Here is a 21,056-nt window from a genome sequence, read left to right on the forward strand (position 1 = left end):
GTGTGCTGTGTTTTATGAAGCAAATCCCTGTTACAGAGACAGCTCTTTCAGATGGACAAGGATGTCATCATGCTTTAGCTAGGATGCCACATCCGGGGTACCATAAAGATGTGAAAACATACACTTCCCTTGGGAAAGTAAAAGGCCAGGATCCCATAAAGAATGTGAAGTATGTTCTAAGGACCAAAAGCATCTCCTGAAGTCCCACCCTTTTGTCCCAGGCTGCTTTCTTGGAACAGGTCTTTCAAGGTCCACTAGTGGCACATTCCTGCGAACCTGGGATCACTGCTGGTCTGGGAGTGCCTGCCGTCCCTTCTGGCAACAAATGAGTTCTCAAGTTCTTATACACCTCTGAGTCAAGCCTCAGGGCACTGTCGAGGTGCCAAGAACACCGAGTCTCCACAGCGGGAAATTGCAGCCATTAACAAAACAAGATTAACTAGGAGGACAGGTGAGGTAACCTGTGCCTTTGTGCCAACCTGTCAACCCAGGCTGATGCTCTTGTATTAAAATGCCCTGCCTAGCAACAGCTCCGATGCCCTGTTAAACTCGTGAGAGCTGCTTGCTTGCTTAAATATTTTTCAGCCTCGAACAGGAAGTCTCCAGTGACTCAATTCAGAAGGAACACTGAGGTAAGATTACAGGGAAAGGGGATCAAATAGCTAAAGTCATAGAGTATTAAGATAGCCCTTTGGGAAGTCACAAGAGAGCAGAATAAACAAACAGGTGAGCCAGAGTGGATTTTTCCCTTGCTGGTGTGTTTCAGTGTAATTGAAAAAAACAGAGGCTTCTCTCCAGACACTGAGAACTAAAGACTGACCCCATGAGCCCACAGCGCTGAAATTTGCACAGGGGCCGGCTTGCCATTTCGTGAGCATCCTCCCCCACTGGCACTTCTGCATAAGCCCTGTTGACCTCCCTCAGAGCCTTTCAAAATGAAAAGCTCTCTCCTAGTGATTGTGCCTGTACCTGGGCTCTTGGAGAATTCCTTGGTCTGATCCTCCTTGGCAAACCCAAGGGATTGAGGAAGCCTGCCAGTTCATTTTGTTTCCACAATAGGACGCTTCCTCACAGAGGAATATCGCAGACTCCAGCACATTGTTTGGGATTTGAACTTTTGATTCTTAAGGAGAAATGATACATGGTGCCTTGCATCAAAGAAAGGTGATGAGTGGGGTGAGGGACCTAATCATGGGTAAAACCTTTGAAAAATGGACAGGTAATTCCATTATAGGAAATGGGACAAAGGTCCGCAAAGAGAACATCGTAAGAAACTGGATTCAACAGCTCTAATGTAGCTTAGTGTATTGCTGAGTAATTCCAAGCATACTCAGCAGCTTAGCATCCTCTTGTGGACTCTCCCTTGATAAGACATTTCCTTAATAAACTGCAGCAGGTGCTCAGCTTCCTCAACCTGAGAAGGCTGAAAAAAATAGCATTCAACCAGAGAGAGCTGGGATAATTCTCTCTGCCCTAACCTCTACATGAGAAATGTTCCCTCAACCTCACCCTTGTTTTGCATATTTCTTCATTCTAGTTTAATGTTCTTTGATTTCAAGGAATAGAGATCCTGTGAAACTAGATCTTCATAAAGGCAGGAAGAAGGTGAGGGAGGGTTGTTTAAGATTTAGAACTCCCCCTAAGCACAGCAAGGTCACATGCAGACTAGAGCTGGGACCCCGGAGTTCTCAGGAATGTGGTCACTTCTCTACCCTTTCTCCCCGTGTCACTGCATCTCATGGCTCTGCTTGTTTTTCACATCCCTTCCATTCTCCTCACTGCAGATCTCTCCTTGGATTCCTACGAGACAGAATAGTACTTGTAGAGGTTTTGTAAACTAGATTGAGAAGTGCTTTACCTGGTTGCCTCCCAGCTCTGTCACTTAACAGCTATGTATCTTAGGAAAGTGATAACATCCAAGTCTTGGTTTCCTTGTACTATAATCAAGATAGAAATATGAGCCACCTGAAGGGATTAGCCCATGCTTGGCACACATACGCATTTCATAAGTGTTAGCTTCTGTTATTACTATTACTTATTAAGTTGGTGCTATTGCTGTCACTACTGTAGTTACTGCTTCCCTCTAACTGTAGCTTGCTCCTGGCTTTGGATTCTCATGCACAACTGCACCTCACATCCTCTGTGACCTTGCATTCCTGTTCCCCCAGAGAACCATTGTGGTGTTCCCAATCAACCTGACTTTGGTACCTGCCTGGGTCCCATCACTGAAGCTAGGGATGGTGGCTACACTATAGGAATGCAGTCACCTAAACCCTCAGCTTCAGAAGGGTGGAGAGTGTTCCTAAGACACACCCCAAAACATACCTATTACATTCTTCCATGAAATTTAAACAAAGCTATTTTCAACATCCCATTTTCCTACTAGAATCCAATGTATTATGAATGCTGTCAGTAAACATTTTTAATTCTGAGGGTCTCCTATATCTGTTTTAATGCTAGGGTGGAATCCTCTCAGAGGTCGATGCTGGCCTGAAAATATCTGTAGGCCCCGAGGATGCATGGTCTTCTCTCATAAAGTCCACACAGTTCAAATCAGTGAGCCTGTTTCTGCTGGATGCTTTCATGTGAATGGTGTCAGACTCATCTACAGCATTGTTTCTTTTTAATGCTGAAAAAAAGCAATGCCCTTTATTAACAGGCAGTCATAAGTTCAACATCTTCTATCTTTATACTTGCTTCTGATATGTGATCAGTTTTTGGCAGCTTCCACATTTTCTTCTCATTGATCATAAAGAGTGCTCTCACTTAGTATTATCCTCAGAACCTAGCCACATATGACATGTGCTTTAAGTGGACTATCCAGACACATTGTAGCTGTAGTCACCCACACTATCTCTGTCACTCAGGTTATTCTTCATGGACATGAACACCTGGACCTGGGATCACAACAACTTAGAGTGTTTGAGTCGGTTCACACTAGAATCACAAGTACAGAGATGGTTAAGAGACTAGATACCCTTCAGTAGATAGTTGGTTCCCGGTAGAGCCCTAGCATTTTTTTTCAATATAGTAATATTCAAACGGTTTAAATGATTTGTATAAAATTTTAAAATAAGATAATTTATATACAGTAAAATTCACCCTTTTTAGTGTACAGTTCTCAGGTTTTGACAAACATATACAGTCATATAACTACCATCATAATTAAGATACAGAACAATTTCATCTCCCCAAAAAGTTTCACTATGCTTTATAGAATGCATCTCATTTTATTTTTAAATTGTTATTGTTGAAAGTATTACATATATCCCCCTTTTTCTCCCATTGAGGCATCTCATTTTAAAACACCCATCGGGTGAATATGATGGGCAGCCATACTTGGGTATCACTAATATGGCCCAAAACCTTTTGCAAATGGAAAAGGTACATGACTCAACCAAGATCTACATCAGTGATTCTCAGTTTTATCTTGTTTTTAACACATAACCCTTATTCTAAAAGATCTTCTATATCATGATGGTTCTTCTAACCTATGAAATAAACAATAAAACAAAATAAACACAGACGGAAACAAATAAATCTCAAATTAAAACAGAATTAAAGCAACCACAATACATAACCCAGAAAATCCTTAAATTAGCTTATATATAGTCAGAAGCAGTAGCAAAATAGGAAGGGTTGATTATACCTTATTCCTAGCACAACATCCTACTCTTTTTGTCCTTTTTTTCTCTTTTTGCAAATACTTTATGTGTGCTACCCAGTGCTAAAATACACCCATGCTGAGTCACCTCTCAGCAATACCCCACCACATAACCAACCTCTTTTTCTTTTACTTTCCCTTTGATCCAAACAATGGAAATGGGCAGACTTAGAGAAAGCACATGTCATAAGTATCTCAGGGTGACTGGCTGGGTAGACCTCATCTAATTATGTCTTTGTGGTTAGCCTACAAATGAAGTGGCCAAGCCTGTTTCAGATGAACTTCTCAAAGATAGAAGCCATTTTGCTTTGAGAAACACACAGCCTCACCCAGGGATAGACTAAGCAAGGCCAAGGAATTGTGAAACCTTACTTGCTTCTAAAGGGAAAAGTGCTGGAACTCCATGTGGGTGTGTCTGTTAGTACATGTGGTAGCACAGCATGTGGGAAAGATCTATGCTGGGGGTAAGAAGCAGTGACTGCTTGGTTCTGCATATGCCAGAAGCCAAAGTCAAGGATCATTGAAAACCCGAGGCATGAACTCCAAAGACAGAACGGTAAACAACAGTCATCCTTTCTAACAATGCGAACCTTTCATGAAGTCTAAAGTAATTTTCCATCCAGAGATTTTTTTTTCATCTTATCCCTTGGCTCTTCTCAGGAAATGTTGCCCTATGTGTGCCTCTCAATTCCCATAGGTCCTTCAGAGTTCCACAGGTCCTCAGGCCTGAATCCTAAGCAGTTTCCTTCCTTTTTTCCCCGCTGGTCTATTTTGCTACCAGCATGTGACTGAAGGTTATGATGATCTTATAAAGCCCTGGTTGGAGTCCTTTGAACACAGTGCAGCATTCATTGAAAAATTAACTTCCCAACTAGCAGCCTGGCTGTCTCTGAATTGTATAGTCTGGCATTTTAAGTCCCCAGAGGCCGCCACCAAACCACCAGGGTTCAAGTCCTCACTCCACTATTTTCCTACCATGTTATTGGGCAAGTTAATCAATCTCCTTTGGGGCTCAGTTTTCTCCTCTAACTATTGGGTGCAATAATTTGGCCTATCTCAAGGGGGCTTTGCCTGAAAATGAAAGCCCTGTAAGTAGCACAGAATGAAACTATTATCTTGGGGAAAGTTGGACTATTTTAGCCATCCTGACTTCCTTAAGAGAGGCTGTGTCTGAAGTATCTCTAGTTAGGGAAATGTAACTGAGCACCAGGAGTTACAGAGAACTTGTGGCTGGCATTCAATATTTAGCTTAAAAATCATCTTAGTAAGTTTCATCAAACTATTTAAAAATATATAAAAATGAGCAATCTGCCCAGAATATTTAAGAAAGTCAGTGGCTGAAGAAATATTCTTCTGAACGCCCATGTGTTTTTGCCATTGTTCAACATACAATGCCACATCACCATTTCCAACATTCCTAACAAACCACGGGTAGATTTTAGAGTGCCTGAATCTAAACAGACCATTTTTATTCATTGTTCTTATTACCATTAACTGTGCCCCACAAGACAAATGTGTTTTCCATGTGTGCCGACAGGGCACATGCATGCGAGCATTACGAGTGTTTTTAATTCCCCTGTAGTTTCTCAGTTTTCTATACATTATATCTCAGGAATACTGAAAAGGCTACCTGTATAGAATGGAAAGCAACATTTCTCCACATTTACGTTCTGCTCCTTCCTCAGGGTTGGTTTGAGAAGGGGAGAGTCAGTTGTGCTATCAAAGGCTGACATTTCCTGGCCAGGACGTGTCTCCAGAAGCAGAATGGGAGTTGGCTGTGGGAGATGAGCTCAGCATACCCTTCTTTACCTGAGGTTTCTTCCACTGCAGTTTGCATACCAATCACATAAACAGATGCATGAAAAGATTCAGAACTGTCCTGTAGTGGAAAGGACATAACTCTGGAGTTAGAGGGACCTGGGTTTGAATATCCCACTGCCACTGACTATCTTTGATCGTGAGTAAGAGACTTAGCCACTTTAGCCCTGTCAAATAGCTTGCAGGACTACCATGAGACTTAAGCAGCAAATGTAAAGCACATAGTAGGTGCTTGAAAAACTGAAGTGTTTATCATTATGAAATTTTAACACAGTCCACTAGCATCAAGCATCATTGCTTAGGCATCAAGGTTTTTAACGAGTGAAAAAACAGTTCCTGTGTAGTTAGGTTCTGCTCTAACACAAGGGTATGGCTAAGAGTGAAAGACTCCCAAGCCAGACCTCCATAAAAAGCTCAAAGCAGGGTTATGTACAGAGATTGCAACACATGAATGGACGGCGGCAAACATAGTATAAGTTAGAATTCAAGTGTATATTTACAATCCCCATATAGAATAATATTCCTTTCAGAAAGAGAGGGAACAATTTATTAACTAGATTGAGATGCCTTTAAAAAATCATTATTGCCTCTTAAAGGATTAGTTGCTTGGCTTTTTCCATTTTCACTTGACTTGTTCTCTGTATGTGATCAGACTAAAAGCTAGTTGGAGCTAGTTTTCTGAGAGCTAATAAAATTTCCTACAACAACATGGAAAAGTTAATTAATCATAATAGCTGTTCAGGACATTGTGTACCCATCAAATGAGAGGACTTATTAGTACGAAGCCAAAGACCTATGTGTTTATAGTAGCCTGGTGGCTGGTACACTTGCCTAACTATATTTCCAGTATAAATATCATCTGCAGTCCTTTAATCCGGGCAGAAATAAAGAAGAGACAGGACAAAGAAATGAATTGGTATTGTATTTAGATGCACATGCATCCAGTTGATAGATGGATATAAGATCACTGTATTTTCAGGTGAAGAAATGAGTCTAAAATTATTACTGATGAATCCTGAGTATGTATGCAAAATATAATTCTATATGCTGTTTAATCAATTTTATCTGAAGGAAAGTCCAACATTATGTGATAGAATTATGCGATGTGGTACTGGGCTTCACAAAGAACTATAATTAATTAATTTGACACATGCCGGATCATCTAACTTTCAATACAGATATTTAGTGTGCAAAATAAAAGACACATAGTCATTCTGACTCCACAAATGCTTATTTTGAGGAAGTTACAGAAGTAGGCGTTCAGCAGAGTGAAGATGAACACGTCCCAGCTTCTGAAAGAGCCCCAATCATGTGCTGGGGGATAAGGTCACCACAGAAATGGCAAAGAAACAGAGGGAAGTGAAACTGGTGGAGGACATAAAAGCTTGCGTAATCACACTTTTTCAGAATGTATCAAAATCTCTCAAAAGCGTGTACCATTTATTCAGCAATTTCATATGTGTAAAAATTTATAAGAATGGCTATGTAGCCCTGGCCAGTTTGTCTCAGTGGATAGAGCGTCAGCCTGCAGACTCAAGGATCCCAGGGTTCGATTCCAGTCAAGGGCATGTACCTTGGTTGCGGGCACATCCCCAGTAGGGGGTGTGCAGGAGGCAGCTGATCGATGTTTCTCTCTCATCAATGTTTCTCTCTCATCGATGTTTCTAACTCTCTATCCCTCTCCCTTCCTCTCTGTAAAAAAAATCAATAAAATATATTTTTAAAAAAAGAATGGCTATGTACAGATACCCACACACAAAAAATAATTTTAAACATGTTTCATAGCAAAGACAAATTGGAAATAAATAGAATTTCTAACAATAGGGTATCAGTTAAATAAGTTCTGTCACATCCTAAAAAGGAATAGTACCCATGCTGGGAAAATATTTATTGACTTGGGGGAAATAGTTATGAAATATATAAGTGAATAATGTGAGATATACAGCATAATATCAATTTTTAACATACACACACACACACACACACACACACATATATATATACATATATATATATATATATGTATATATATATATGGACATAATAGGGAAAAATATGATTACACCATCCATGCCTCTGAGGTAGACTGTTTGACTAACTGGATGAAGATGATGTTAATGATGAACCATGCAGTGGTTCTCAACCTTCCTAATGCCGTGACACTTTAATACAGTTCCTCATGTTGTGGTGACCCCCAACCATAAAATTATTTTCGTTGCTACTTCATAACTGTAATTTTGCTACTGTTATGAATCGTAATGTAAATATCGGATATACAGGATGTATTTAAAGGGGTCACGACCCACAGGTTGAGAACCGCTGCAAAGGGATCCCATTTCCCCTTTTTGAGTCCGTGAACCCTGAAAACCATGAACATAAATATCAGAAAGACTATATGTATTTTTTACAGACACTAAATACATATATCAGTAAGTGTCATCTTCTTAGCTTCCAGGGTAAGTAGGCAAATTAACATTCATAAATCATTTGCAAACATGAATAGCCCAATGTACTTCTGTTATCATTGCCTCATCAAAATTACTTTTTGTGCCATAGGAACAATGTTAAGTATTGTAAAGTTTAACTGAAAAATAAACAAGTTATTTAAATCTAGAACATTTGTTAGGAACACAAATAAAAAAACAACCAGGCTGAAAGAAGTGTCAAGATTGAGCCCAGCTCTTGTCAGAGAGATCTTTCACCTTGTTCAAAACTCAAGTCCCCGCTGATCTCTGGTGCAATAAAAAATGTACTGTACATCGTGAGACGAATCACCACAAACATTGTGTGTGGACTGTCATCCTGTGGCAGCGTGGAAGGCCACCTGTTCCCTGTGCAAAGGGCATAGACACAGGCTGGGACCTGAAACTGAGAAGAGGAAGGGGACTAAATAAGGACGCTGTTCCAGACGAGTGTTGAGTCAGCCTGTGCAGTCTGCGACATCACAGTCCTTTTATTGCTCAAGCTTCCGGAGTCACTTGCTCAAAATTAGACATTAGAGTCAAACAGGGGTAGGTGAAGGAACGACACCACGAGTTAAATGACTATTACCCAAGTGACAATGATCTGAAGAGAACTGCTAGAGGATGGGACTATTTCTACACTGTTGTCTTAAGCTTTTAAAACCCAAAGACTTGGGTCTTGGTCCAACTTAGTCTTTTTTTTAAAAACTGATTTCAGAAAGGAAGGGAGAGGGATATATATAGAGAGAAACATCAATGATGAGAGAGAATCATTGATCGGCTGCCTCCTGCACATCCCCTATTGGGGATCGAGCCCGCAACTCAGGAATGAAACCATGACTCCTGGTTCATAGGTGGATGCTCAACCACTGAGCCATGCTGGCTGGGTGAGCTCAGTCATTTATTAGTTGTTCGAGTGTGTGCAAGTCTCTTCCCTCTCGAAATATGCCTCCTGACGCATAAAATTATGCTCATATCTACTTGTCGAGAAGGTTGTGAAGATTAGAAGAAATATTATATTTAAAATGCCTGGAGAAATGCCTGTTACACAATAGATGTTTAATAATAAGGTCCTTTCTACTTGCCCTCTTTTACTACCTTCTCTAGGTATAGTTCTATTTAATAATTGCTTTAAAATAGTGAGAAAGTAGAAGAGGAGAACAAAGAGTTTAGTGAATTCAGACATTATAAAAATCTCCCAATAAAATGACAGGTTATTACATACTCCAGAGGTTTGCTATTTATGTATAGGTGCCAGTCAATGCCGTGTGTGTGTGTGTGTGTGTGTGTGTGTGTGTGTGTACTCCTTTTTACAAGAAATATTGTTAGCAGAATGTTTAACTGCATATATGCTATACTGACTTTAGTGTATTCATTTTTGTTTTGTTCATAGAATTAAAGAAATGAAATCTGGACACAAAATTTGTAGGTATTTTTCCTAAAGGTCAATAAAAACACAAGACCTGTTTTCAGCAGAACTACATAAGAATTAACTGAAGAGATGGTTACATTTTAGTTAATTTGCATGAGGCAAATGAGAGAGGGGTGCTTGAGAGAAATTGTGACTTCAGGGTGTGGTCCTGTATCTGGACATCTACATTACAAATTTGTTCACTTAACAAATTTTTACTGGGAACCTTCCCTGTGCCAGGATTGTGCTAGAGACATGGATTTTTCCCAAGCCACCAACTGCACAAAGCCTCCCAAGCAAGAGCTGCAAGAACCCAGTCATTTTCTAACTGCTTTCCTGTGATTTCCAATGAAGTGTCAGCACTTGGGGCTACTCTGACGCTTCACACCCAACCCGAAGTTCCAAAATATAATGCTTCACAGCTGGTGATGATCAGGAACTAGAAGGAACAACTAAAGGTTTAGCTACTTTTACAAGCAGTGAAGACTATGAACCATGAAGCAAAACAGCAAACTGGTGGCTGGTCCCAGGAAAGCCACTTAAAGTAAAGTGTATGCATCCAGTTTGAGAAGTGGTTAATCTCCAATTGCTGCAAAATTTGTTCCCATGCTGCCTGTCCCTTATCTGAAAGCTCATGCAAGGTACAGCTGCTCCATGTTACCAATGGGAGAGCTCAAAGCAAAATAAGATAGTTCTACACAAAACTTGTCAGTGTTGTAAGGAAAACCACTTTGCAATTGTCAAGAAATGTTATAATTACACCTATTTTTCTGCAACTAGAACTTGTCAGCATAATAGCCAGGTAAATCACAGTTCTCAACACTTTCAAGGAGGGAAAATAATCCTGGCCTATTTTTCCAGATCCTTTGGTAATGAATCTTGTTAGTTCTTTGGTTTGGGGAGCATATCTCACCCTTCCCATCTTCCTTTTAAAGCATTATGTTGTAGAGTTTTAGCTCAAAGAAAACAACTGCTATAATTTAAGATGTAATATTCATAAAAAAAATCCTTCCAATCTTGTTACTCTTTTAGAAACTTTTTGAGAGGAAAAATAAGCAAAGAGAAGAAAATTTTTAAAAATTTACTCTTAATCACTTCATGTAGAGACATTATTAAAATTTCAGGGTGTCTCTTCTGGTTCTATGCATGTACAAATAGAAAGCTATATATTTCCTTTAAGTAAAATGAGATCATACTCTTCATGTCATTCAATGCTCTTTTACATCATGTTTAATGACAGCATAGTACTCCACTATATTATGATTTATTTAACCAATAGAGACATATATTTATGGCTTCAGGATAAATAATGCCTTTAGAGCACACTTCCCCCTGTGTTGGGTGCACTTTCCCAAGGAGTGAATATCATTTTAGACATGGTCTGTTCTTAGTTATAAAGCAGAAGTGGATATACAAGAAGCCATACAGAGTGTTGATCAAATAGGAAGCTATTTAGAAAACAGTGGGAATCTGAATATACATTAATATAAAAATGGTCAAGTAAATTATAATACACTCATTAGAGGGACTATTATTCAGCTTTTAGAGTGAATGTGTAAGCTTTATACTTACTGATTTGGGAAGACATCTATGGCATACCTGTATATGAAAAAACAAGGTTGCAGAGTAATGTATAGAGGATAATGCTATTTTTGCTTTAAAATATGGGGGGGATGGATGGGGAGAGATAAAGTGGGGAACTTACATGCATATATGCATAGCCCATAGACACAGAAAATAGTGTGGTGAAGGCCTGGGGAGGCGGGCATGTGAAAAGGGTCAATGGGGAAAATAGGGGGACAACTGTAATATATTCAACAATAAAGATAAATTTTTAAAAAGTCATTATAAAAATAAGAGGAATACTGTATATCTGCCCATATGTTTGAATGTGCTTGTATGAGCATGAAAATAGGTGTGGAAGACTACCTACCTAACAACATTGATTATTTTGGATAGATGGAATGGGGCTGAGATGAGGAGGCAATTAACCCATATACAACATCTTTTTACAATAAGCAGGTACTGGATTGGTAATTGTAAAGTAAAAATAAAGAAAAAAGTTGTAAGGTGGCCAGGACTGAGAACATATTCTTGAAGCCACTTACTGTAACATTAGTATTTATTCATGGAGTACTTACTATTTGCAAGGATGAGAATACAATATTAGACTTACTACCTGCTAAAGGGCCAATAATCTAATTGGAGAGATAAGACCTACTCCCATGAAAGGATAAGTATTTTTATGCTAAGAATAGAGTTAGCTAATTTACATTTATTTTTTAAATAAGTGGAATGGAAGTGGAGTAATGAGTACAGTTGGAATGTGACATTCATCTCCAACTTTGCTACTTACTGGCCATATGAACTTGGACAAGTTCCTTAACATGTTAATACCATCTCTCAGGTCCTTCGCCTCTGGCATTCAGAAAGAAAGCAACTGGATGCAAAGCTAGTAAGATTGTCCACTGGCTTGACAAGCATGTCTCCCTCCCCCACTGCAGAACTTGGGAACATGAAGCTGCTCCTCCAGGCCTTCTTCTTTGAAGGTGAGTCCTCTCCATGGTCATCTGGAGACCCCTTAGAACAAATCATTTCCAACAGCCAGTTCAGAATTCAATGGTCATAACATAAAACCAGACAACTTTTGCTCCTGGTGCTAAGTTGCAAACCATCTGTCTCTAGTCTTTAGTGAGTGCCTTTGGGAAGCATCAGAACAAAAGTTATCATCCAAAAATTCCTATTCTAAGCTTCTCTTGGTCTGGCTTAAAAGCCACAGGCAATTCTATATAGGTAGCATGCCAATGCCATCTTACTGCCAATATCTCTTGTGTAGTGGTTGAGGAAAGGGGTCAAGGAAGAGCCAGAATAGCCAAAGGATTACACATTAATTTAAAAATGGGCAAGGAAGGAGAAGAATGCAAAGATAGGCACTTGCCATAATCCATGTTGCTGACAGCATCAGCAAAAAAATAACCATTGGCTCTCATCCAGGGAATTCCCCATCCAACTGCTGAATGCGTGTCACGGTCCAAAGAGCACACAGAGCCTATACCTGGTCAGTCCAAGTTCCCATCCATCCTGCAGTGGGTGACAGGATGCATTTCATGGGCCTCCTGTTCATGGGCCTCCCAATTTAGAGGGAATGTTAGAGAGAAAGAAAATGACATGCATTCCTTCTATTTCAACTGATCTATTTAACAGTATTGCACTTTTTTAAAAATGAAAAGACTAAATATTGAAGCTTAGGCTGTCTTATGGGCCCCTGTCCTGCTACTTTCCCTTCACCCCCAGCTTTTCATTGTATCCATGCTAGATGCTAGGCAAGGAAAATAACAAAGGCACAGTCCTTTGGGAACTGACAAAACTACCTCAACATGAGTGAGCAATGAAAAATAAGATATATTGAACACAAGGGCTGAGTAAGTGCATTTTAGGGATAGAGGTGGGAGCTGCACACACTGTGTGGGAAGACTGAAGCAAGCTGTCAATCAAAATCTCAAGATTATTTAGCAGGAGGAGAGAAAAAGAGGGGACGATCACTTAGTGAGTTGAACATGAGGGGAATACCTTGCAGTTTTAGAGAATGTTGAGAGGTGGGGTGAGTGGGCAGCCTGCATTTCTTCTGCACCCACCCACCCATCACACTATCTCCTTGTCTGCTAAAATTTTGTTATTTCACCATCTAGCATTCATGCTCCAAATTAAGCAAACCTAAAATGCATCTGATTTCACATAAGTAGACTATGTTCAGCAGGCAGATGCCCTTGCATAAGAATGGTTTTTAAGGAACTAAAACCTGAGGAAACTTGATTATCTAATCAGTCTACTGATGTTCTCTTAAGCTAGCCTGTACTTTCTGTTTAAATAGTACCCAGGGAAGAAAATGTATTTCTGTGGAAGGAGCAATCCCCTGAGAATCTAGAGACTGGCACCCTAGTTCCTAGTTTGTGACTCAGAAACTCTGAGCCTTGGAGAAAGTCTTCCATTGTATTTGTCCCTTAGATTCCCCACTGAGATTCTAAAAATGGGGCGGGGGGAACTAAGTCACCTGTAAGTTCCCTTTCTACTCCAGAATTCTGTGTTTTGCCAAATATCATTCGATGAGGAGTAATATTTTAATAGCGTGGCTCCAATGATTCAGCATATATTTATTACACATTTACTTACTGGTGAGCTCTCTTGGCTTAAAAATAAATCCGGGTGGTTGGTAACAGTGCTTTGCATTCTTGGAAGCCTGCAATGCACTGGAGAATGATAACCATTTTATAAACATGCTGTGACTATACTTTTACTTAATCTACATGCCATAAACCTCCCAGGGAGGTAACTCAGTGCAGTGGTGGCTTTAGAGTGACAGAGACTTCTCATAACAAACTGACTCAGTTATTATCTATGTGAACTGTGGCAAGACACTTAATTTCTCTTAGTCTTCATTTTCTCATCTGGGACTTGTTGACAATGCAGCCCACCTTGAAGGGTTCTGGTGAGGAGGAACCCTGGCTTTTCCATCAGGCACTGGAGCAGATTTACCCATAGGAATATATGAAGCTTTGGGCTCAAACAGGCCAGGTTCAAAGACTGGTTTCATGGTTTCCTAGGCATGCTACTATTGGAAAGCATCTGGCCAAAGGCTACCACTGGAACCTCTTTGCCATCCCTGAGGAAGAACAGATATCTGCATTCTCTGCCCTACCAAGACTATCCACAACAGGGAGAAGCAAATTCCCCAAATGAAATAGAGCTGCTAATAGGAAGAAGGGATGGTGCTGGGTGATCAATGTCAACACAGGTCCACTATAGAGTCAGACAGACCTGTTTTCACATCTAGCCCTGCTATTTGCTGTGCAAACTACCCCACTCTCCCAAGTTGTAAGATGGGGATAATAGTAGACCCAACTCTACAGGGTTGCTTCGAATTATGAATACAGTAATGTTTATGAAGTGCCTGGCACCGTGCCTGGCACACTTTCCATAATCAGACCAGCCTTTGTTATTTTAATTGTGCCTGTGTTAAGCTTTTCTGTATTAGCTCCCTGTATATTTACTTCTTACAACCATGCATATTAGTGTTCTATATTAATGTGCTTCCAGAGGGAAAAGATCATGCCTCCCTTAAACAGTACCGTTTGCTTTTAAATGATGACTGACAATGATAATAGTAACAGGGAGTCATGCCCTAGTGATTAGCTCTAAATACTATTTTGAGATTATGTTTTATATCTGCATAATATGGTATTTATAAACAGTCTATGTTCATGGTTACACTTATGCTCCCATTTTTTTTCCATGATCATGCCGAGGGGCCTTGATGACACATAGACCGCATTGTCCACACAAGGCTTTTGACTACAGAATGTTTGGCACAGCCTTACCTTCCTAAATAGTTTGCTGATTCACTTGCTCCATTTTTAAATATCAGCAGATTGCCATTGGTAACATCTGCTATTTATTTGGTTTGACTCGTAGCTGGCAGTAGACTTCCATCTACAGCAACCAGTAAGACATGCTCAGTGTGAGGTTAACACTACCCAAACCAATTTGTAGTAATGAGTAGCTTTGTCTATTTTTTTTGTTTTCCCCAAAGGTATCATTATATATCATGTGTTAGAAACATAGCTGCCAGAAGTTTAGCATAAACCTGGGGAGACTGCATCTAACTTCATTCAAGTGAAAGTTGCATGATCTTTATATTAATAGCATATCAACTCTCAAATTGCATTGGCCTATCAAATTGCATATGTAAAGGCCTTCTACATTTCTCTTAGGGTCTCCTCCAACTTTTATTCCAGTATAGATCAGTCTTGAAAGAGCTGAAAAATTATTTTTTCTTGCTGCCTAGTCCTAGGTTTTGAGAAGTCCTCTCAAATAGCATTTAAAAAATTAATGATTATGTGACTGCCACAACTTTATTAAGACACATTAATTATGCTTTCTGGCTTAATTCACATTGAATTACATTATCCCAGATAAACTCACTACGAGTTTTGTTCTTTTGTTTTTGTGATGCTCTGTTGAGATTAGGGAACAGTGGCCTCAGACTCTGATAGTAGCCCTATTTGCTAAATCCTCAGTCAACATTTGAAGTCAAAATTAATGTCCATACGTTTTCACCAATTTGTGGTCTACCAAAGCAAAGGCAGGAGAATACCATCCGCCCCTAGTGCTTCCTGCCTGTAATTGCAGCAGGTGACTCCGAAGAGGAATCTTCTGGGCAGGAATAAAGGCATAAGTCTACTGCTAATGGCACATGGGAAAGCCACAGCATTTGAGGACTTCACAGATCAGCTAGGCACTAACTATGTAAGTATCAGGTAAATGCATAGAGAAGAACACTCAACCCAGTAACAGTCAGCTCTGTTGAGGAGAATGGCAGAGACTCTGAACTCTGGGTCTTGATGTCCTCCTTAGCCTCTCACGGGGGAGCCCGCTGGGGTGCTGCCTTAGCCACGCTGGCCATTGCTCATTCTCTTAACTATGCCAGGTTCCTCCTGCCTCAGTACATTTGACATCCGTGCTGCTCTCTCTGCCTAAAAAGCTCTCCAACCTCCTTCACCCACTAAACCCTAACCCTCCTTGAAAATTTAGCTGAAAGGACACCTTCGAAGGGAAGATTAAATAGGACTCCACTAAATCTTCTCACACCACCTGGTATTTCTCCTCCAAGGCACTCGTTACTATGTAATTAAATAATTAATCACAGAAACTGTTGTTTAATGAGTGTGTCATCTGCTAAAATGCAACCCCTCCAAGGGTCTTATTTACTTGTGTTTGCATTTCAAATTTTTTTGTACATAGTAGGTGTAGGTGCAAAATAATTTTTTTAAAAAAATAAACAGATTCTGCATTGAAAACTCAACATTCTCAAGTTTGATAACACTTCTTTTAGGTTTTGCAGGTAAACCAGAGCTAGGTTTATTATGGAGTACAGTTTCAAAGATACCCAGGACAAGAAGAGAGAAGGCAGGGAGGGATGGGCCAAATGAGGCCAGTTTTCATTCTGTTTCACTTAGGAGTAGTTGTATGCTAATCTAATTAAATGCCAAACAAGCTTGCAGACACTGTTCTCTTTCCACAAACCTCTCTAACTGTAGAAAGGGTAAGAATTCTTTTCAAACCCTGCTACATTTTACCATTTTCCTACTCACCTACCCTCCAAGACTCCGACAGTTTCTATGGTGGTACCTGCACTTAGGACAGAATCTTAGGTACTGAGTCAATGCCCCTTGCTTTGTATGTCAGCAACAAAGCTTCTCATTACTGGCCATAAGGGACTCTGTGGTTATTTTCCCGATAGTCTAATACTGGAAATAAGCAATGCTTTTTATTTTCCTTTTGCAGATGGAGGAGGAAACGAGCACAGGCAAATCTGGAACTTTGACCGCTATCATACAGAGCCTCAGTGGCAGGCAAGACTGGGCCACCTGGGCAATTTCCAAAGCCTTCAAGAATCACAGATCCTGTTTTTCCTCCCATTGGCTAAAAGTATAATAAGTGCAGGTTATAGCCTGACCACCTTCTGAGATAATCCTGTAATGGTTAGTAAGGGAAAGGAGAGAAAGTCCAGATGCTGCCCTTTTTTCTCCTGCTTAGAGTGAGTTGCATGCTAAGTTGAAAGCAGTTTTAAAGGTAGACTGGAAAGTGCTTTCTCTTTAGGAGGCAACCCATTTCAGAAAATCAGTAGGACACAGGCAACACGGCTACAATGGGACATGGTTGAAGAAGGGGGAGGGGCACAGCACATGGGTAGTTATTATTGTTCTACCTACCTGATAGGGAAGACTCCAAAAGCAACAGCCACACACAAGTCCATTGTCTTAAGAGCATATTGATTTTTTTATTCATTTAATTCTCAACAAATATTTACTGAAAATTGGCAATATACTAAGCTTTGGGATACAACAAAACAAATTGAAACCCCTGGTCTTTTAAACTTCTCATTTCAAGACAGAGGCAGATAGGGGATGGAGGGAGAGAGATAATATACAAATAAATAAACAAACAGTATCATTTCAAACACTATCAAGCATTACTATCATGATAAACCATGGCAATTTGACAGCAAGTGACTGGAGGTGGGGGGTTAGTTTAGGCCTGTGCTGTCCAATAGAGTAGTCACTAGTCACATGTGGCTCTTGAGCAATTTAAGTGTGGCTAGTCCAAATTTAGATGTCCTGTAAGAGATGTGCTCAATTTTCAAAGATTAGTATGAGAAAAAGAATGCAAAATGTTTCATGAATATCTTTATACTGATTGCATATTGAAATGATGATATTTCAGATATAATGAGTTAAATAGATATATTATTAAAATTAATTTCACCTCTTGAAAAAATTTTAATGTGGCTACTAAAGAATTTACAATCGCATATATGACCCACATTTGTCTCTCCTAATATGTCTACCCAGCAGCACTATTTTAGACAGAGTGGGTAGGTAAGGCTTCCCGAGGAGGTGATAATACACTTAGGACAGGGCTGGCCATGTGAAAGTCTGGGGGCAAAGTGGTTCAGGCAAGGGGACAATAATTGCAGAGAACCTGAGGTGGGACCCAGCTTGGTGAGTCAGAAAAGAAAGACAGAAAGCCAGTGTGCCTGAAGAGAAGGCCAAGAGACGGAGTGGTAGAGGGAGCTAGGCCCCTGAGAAAGATTCTTGCTCATGGAGGGCCTTGTAGCCTAGAGGAAGAAGTTAGGATTTTATATAAATACAAATTTTCTATAAATTATTTTAGCAGACTTATTTCTGTGTAATTTTCCAGGCACTGTTCCAAAATATTCAGTATAGAACCCTGGCTAAAAAAATGTAAAGAATCCCACTCAGCTCAGAATATCTTCATGCTAATGGAGGCTTATGAGATATGCATTTATTTTCATATAATAGTTATAATGTTTTTATATGGGTGCTTTTTTATAGAAGGATGAACACAGGTGGACAGAATGTACTCAAATAAATTGAATGAATATCTGTCTCATCTTCCTCTACTTTACTCATCTCAAGCTCAAACTCTGAGTGTATGTGTAATAGAGGAAGTTCACCCAGAAAGTACGGAGTACAGGTTGAGAAATATATACTGAGGTTTTCCCTTCTGAGGTTTTCCCTTCTTTACACATCAGTGTGTGTCTACTATATATATTTTTCTCCTGGGCGACTCCCAGGAAGAGGAAAGTAAACTGAATATGTTTTTCCTTCCTACCCTGGGGGAGTGGTTATAAAAAAAAAAAAGAAGTGAATGATCAAATGGCCAAATGTGTCTGATATATTTTAGAGTTTATATAATAAATGTATTGCCACAAGAGCAAAATTTTGAGTTTCTCAAGTGAATTGGAAACACTTTCGTTCCCAAATATGAAAGGAAAACTGACATCCATAATTATCAGGCAACTTTCTCATACACAATAAAAGACAAAGTAGACCATGCCCTAAAGAGGGACATGTGATCACTAAATTAAAAAGTAATGAATCCAAGTGTTCAGATTATCCAGGATACTGTCAAGATGGATGAGTAGTAAAAATATGCTAAACCCTGTCAGCCATGATCATCAAAAGTAGAGCAGGGTTCTTGCTGGACTTGGCCACTGGAAACTAGTGTATAGGTGAGAAAACTTGGTTACAAGGCACAAATAGGGCCCAAATGAGCTCACCAGGTGTACTCCTTTGAATAAGTTTCATGAAACTCACAATTTAGTCAAGTTGAAGTTCATGGTGAATAAGGTACTTTGCCAAGGCCAAATGGTAAATTACTAGAGGAGCAGATATCTGAGCCCACGTCTGCCTTTCTTCTCTGTCCTGCTGCACATGGACACATTTTATGAATCAATGTAAGAGCAGAATACTTTCACCAACATTAATGCTGTGAAAGTACTAATGAAATTTGCCAAATAAAAAATTATCTGTTTGTTACACTGTGTTATTCATTATTGTTATTGATATAAATTGTATTAATTATAGTTATGAAGACATAAATATTTAATAGTAGAAAATGCAGTAAGGAGCAAGCATTTATAACAAGAATTCCATCAAGCTGACAGCAAGAAAACAAACAAACAAACAAACAAAAACATGTGTTTGGCTTTGGTTTCATTTCTCAGCATGCCAACCCTAAACTGTATTTGTAGACATCTTCACTTCACACTCAATATGAATGTATAAAATCTGGTTTATTAACTTCTTTCCCAAACCAGCTCATCTTTTAAGATGTCTGAAGAGAAGGCAGTTTCAGGTTTGTTTAAATCAGTGGTTCAATAACGTCATCAAAAAATCGGGAAACATAGATATTTGCTTTGTTCACAGATGAGCTCTTCTTATCATAGCAAAATGGTGGCATGGTAGTTCCAAGTGTCACATGGAGAAGAAGAGATCATCTCTTCCTGTGATTCCCTTTTTCAATAACAAAAGGCATTTCCCAGAAGGCCCCTGGAGGACTTCCTTCACATCCCATTGGCTAGAAATGGCATAATTCAAAAGCAGAGTTGTCCCCCTTAGTGTTTTCCAAAGGGGATGGGGCTTCCTCTGCTGGAGACTGGCTAGAAAGAGGAGGGTGGACGATGGAACAAATCAGGATCTAGTTAGGAAGGAAAGGCAGGGAAAGAACTCATGGAGGAATGACTACTAGAGGTGTGTATGCATCTCCTGCCTGAGCTGTCACTGTAGACTCCAAACTGTGCCTCAGGCCCTAGGGTATCTCCAAGACAATCTGTTTCATAGACCCTTTTCAGATTGGTAAAGTACAACATTGGTGGTTTTCTATTGTCACAGAACTCAATGTCAGCTTCTCATCTAGCCTCAAGACTCTCTACAATTCACTCCAAATTTTCCTACTGCTAGGCAATATTCCTATGCAAGACTTTTTCTGTTTAGGGTGCATTTTCCTTACCTCTCTGGCACTATATCTCATGTATCCCTTCCATCATGTCACCAAAGTGATACTCCTAAAAACAAATTTTTTATAGGATAAAGTTTAAATTCCATAGCATGGAATACATTGCCTTTCACAAATTAGTCACTATGTATCTTCCCAGGCAGTTTTTCTATTAATCCTCATTTCCACCCTCCCCATTCCTCCCACACTGAAACCACATAGAAGGTTCTCACCCTTTACAAACACATTTTGCTCTTTTATGTCTTCATGCCTTGTCATATGTTTTGCTCACTACCTGAAATATATTTCTCATCTTTTCCAGCTAGTAAAATTCCAGTCATCATTCAAAGCCCAGGTCAAAGCTAATTTCCCTCATAAATGTTTTCTCAATTCCCCAGATAGAACTAATTTCTTCCTCTATAATTGTTTCTAAAGAGTTCTATTGTGCTAGTAATACATTATTTGGTAACAATTTGTTTGTACCCATGTATTCCACCAAGATGTTTTTCTATAACACACCAAGCAAATTTATTGTGGGCAATTATTTATTATTGGTATTATCATTATTATATTAATCTTTGTGCGCTTAGCTCTTGGTAAAGAGCATATTCTCAATATAAGTTTGAGGGTGATCTATGTAGAATACCAATTCTGTCTAAATTCTCCTTACTCTTCAATGCCCATCTCAAATGCCATCTCTTCCAGGAATTTGTTTCGATTCCCGTACTGTTGAGAAGTTTTCCTCATTTAAATCCCCATAACTTTGATTTGTGCAATTAAGGTCTTCAGTCAGATCCTGTCTTATCTTGTGGTTGCCTTACTTTCTTCTCTCTGTCCCACTAGC

The 21,056-nt window shown here is 39.5% G+C and overlaps 1 long non-coding RNA gene across 2 annotated transcripts; it reads left to right on the plus strand.

The window, feature by feature from the left end:
- The first annotated feature begins 368 nt into the window (after positions 1-368).
- Positions 369-19,224, plus strand: LOC102250977. 2 transcript variants are annotated; one of them, XR_313177.2, is made up of 4 exons: positions 369-632; positions 9,338-9,369; positions 11,763-11,904; positions 16,697-19,224. It is a non-coding gene; the product is annotated as an uncharacterized LOC102250977 (long non-coding RNA). The 2 variants fall into 2 exon arrangements; XR_313176.2 differs by lacking the exon at positions 9,338-9,369 and having other exon boundaries at positions 491-632.
- The last annotated feature ends 1,832 nt before the right edge of the window (positions 19,225-21,056 follow it).

The sequence above is a fragment of the Myotis brandtii genome, unplaced genomic scaffold, assembly GCF_000412655.1.
Source record: "Myotis brandtii unplaced genomic scaffold, ASM41265v1 scaffold123, whole genome shotgun sequence".
Classification (NCBI taxonomy): Eukaryota; Metazoa; Chordata; class Mammalia; order Chiroptera; family Vespertilionidae; genus Myotis; species Myotis brandtii.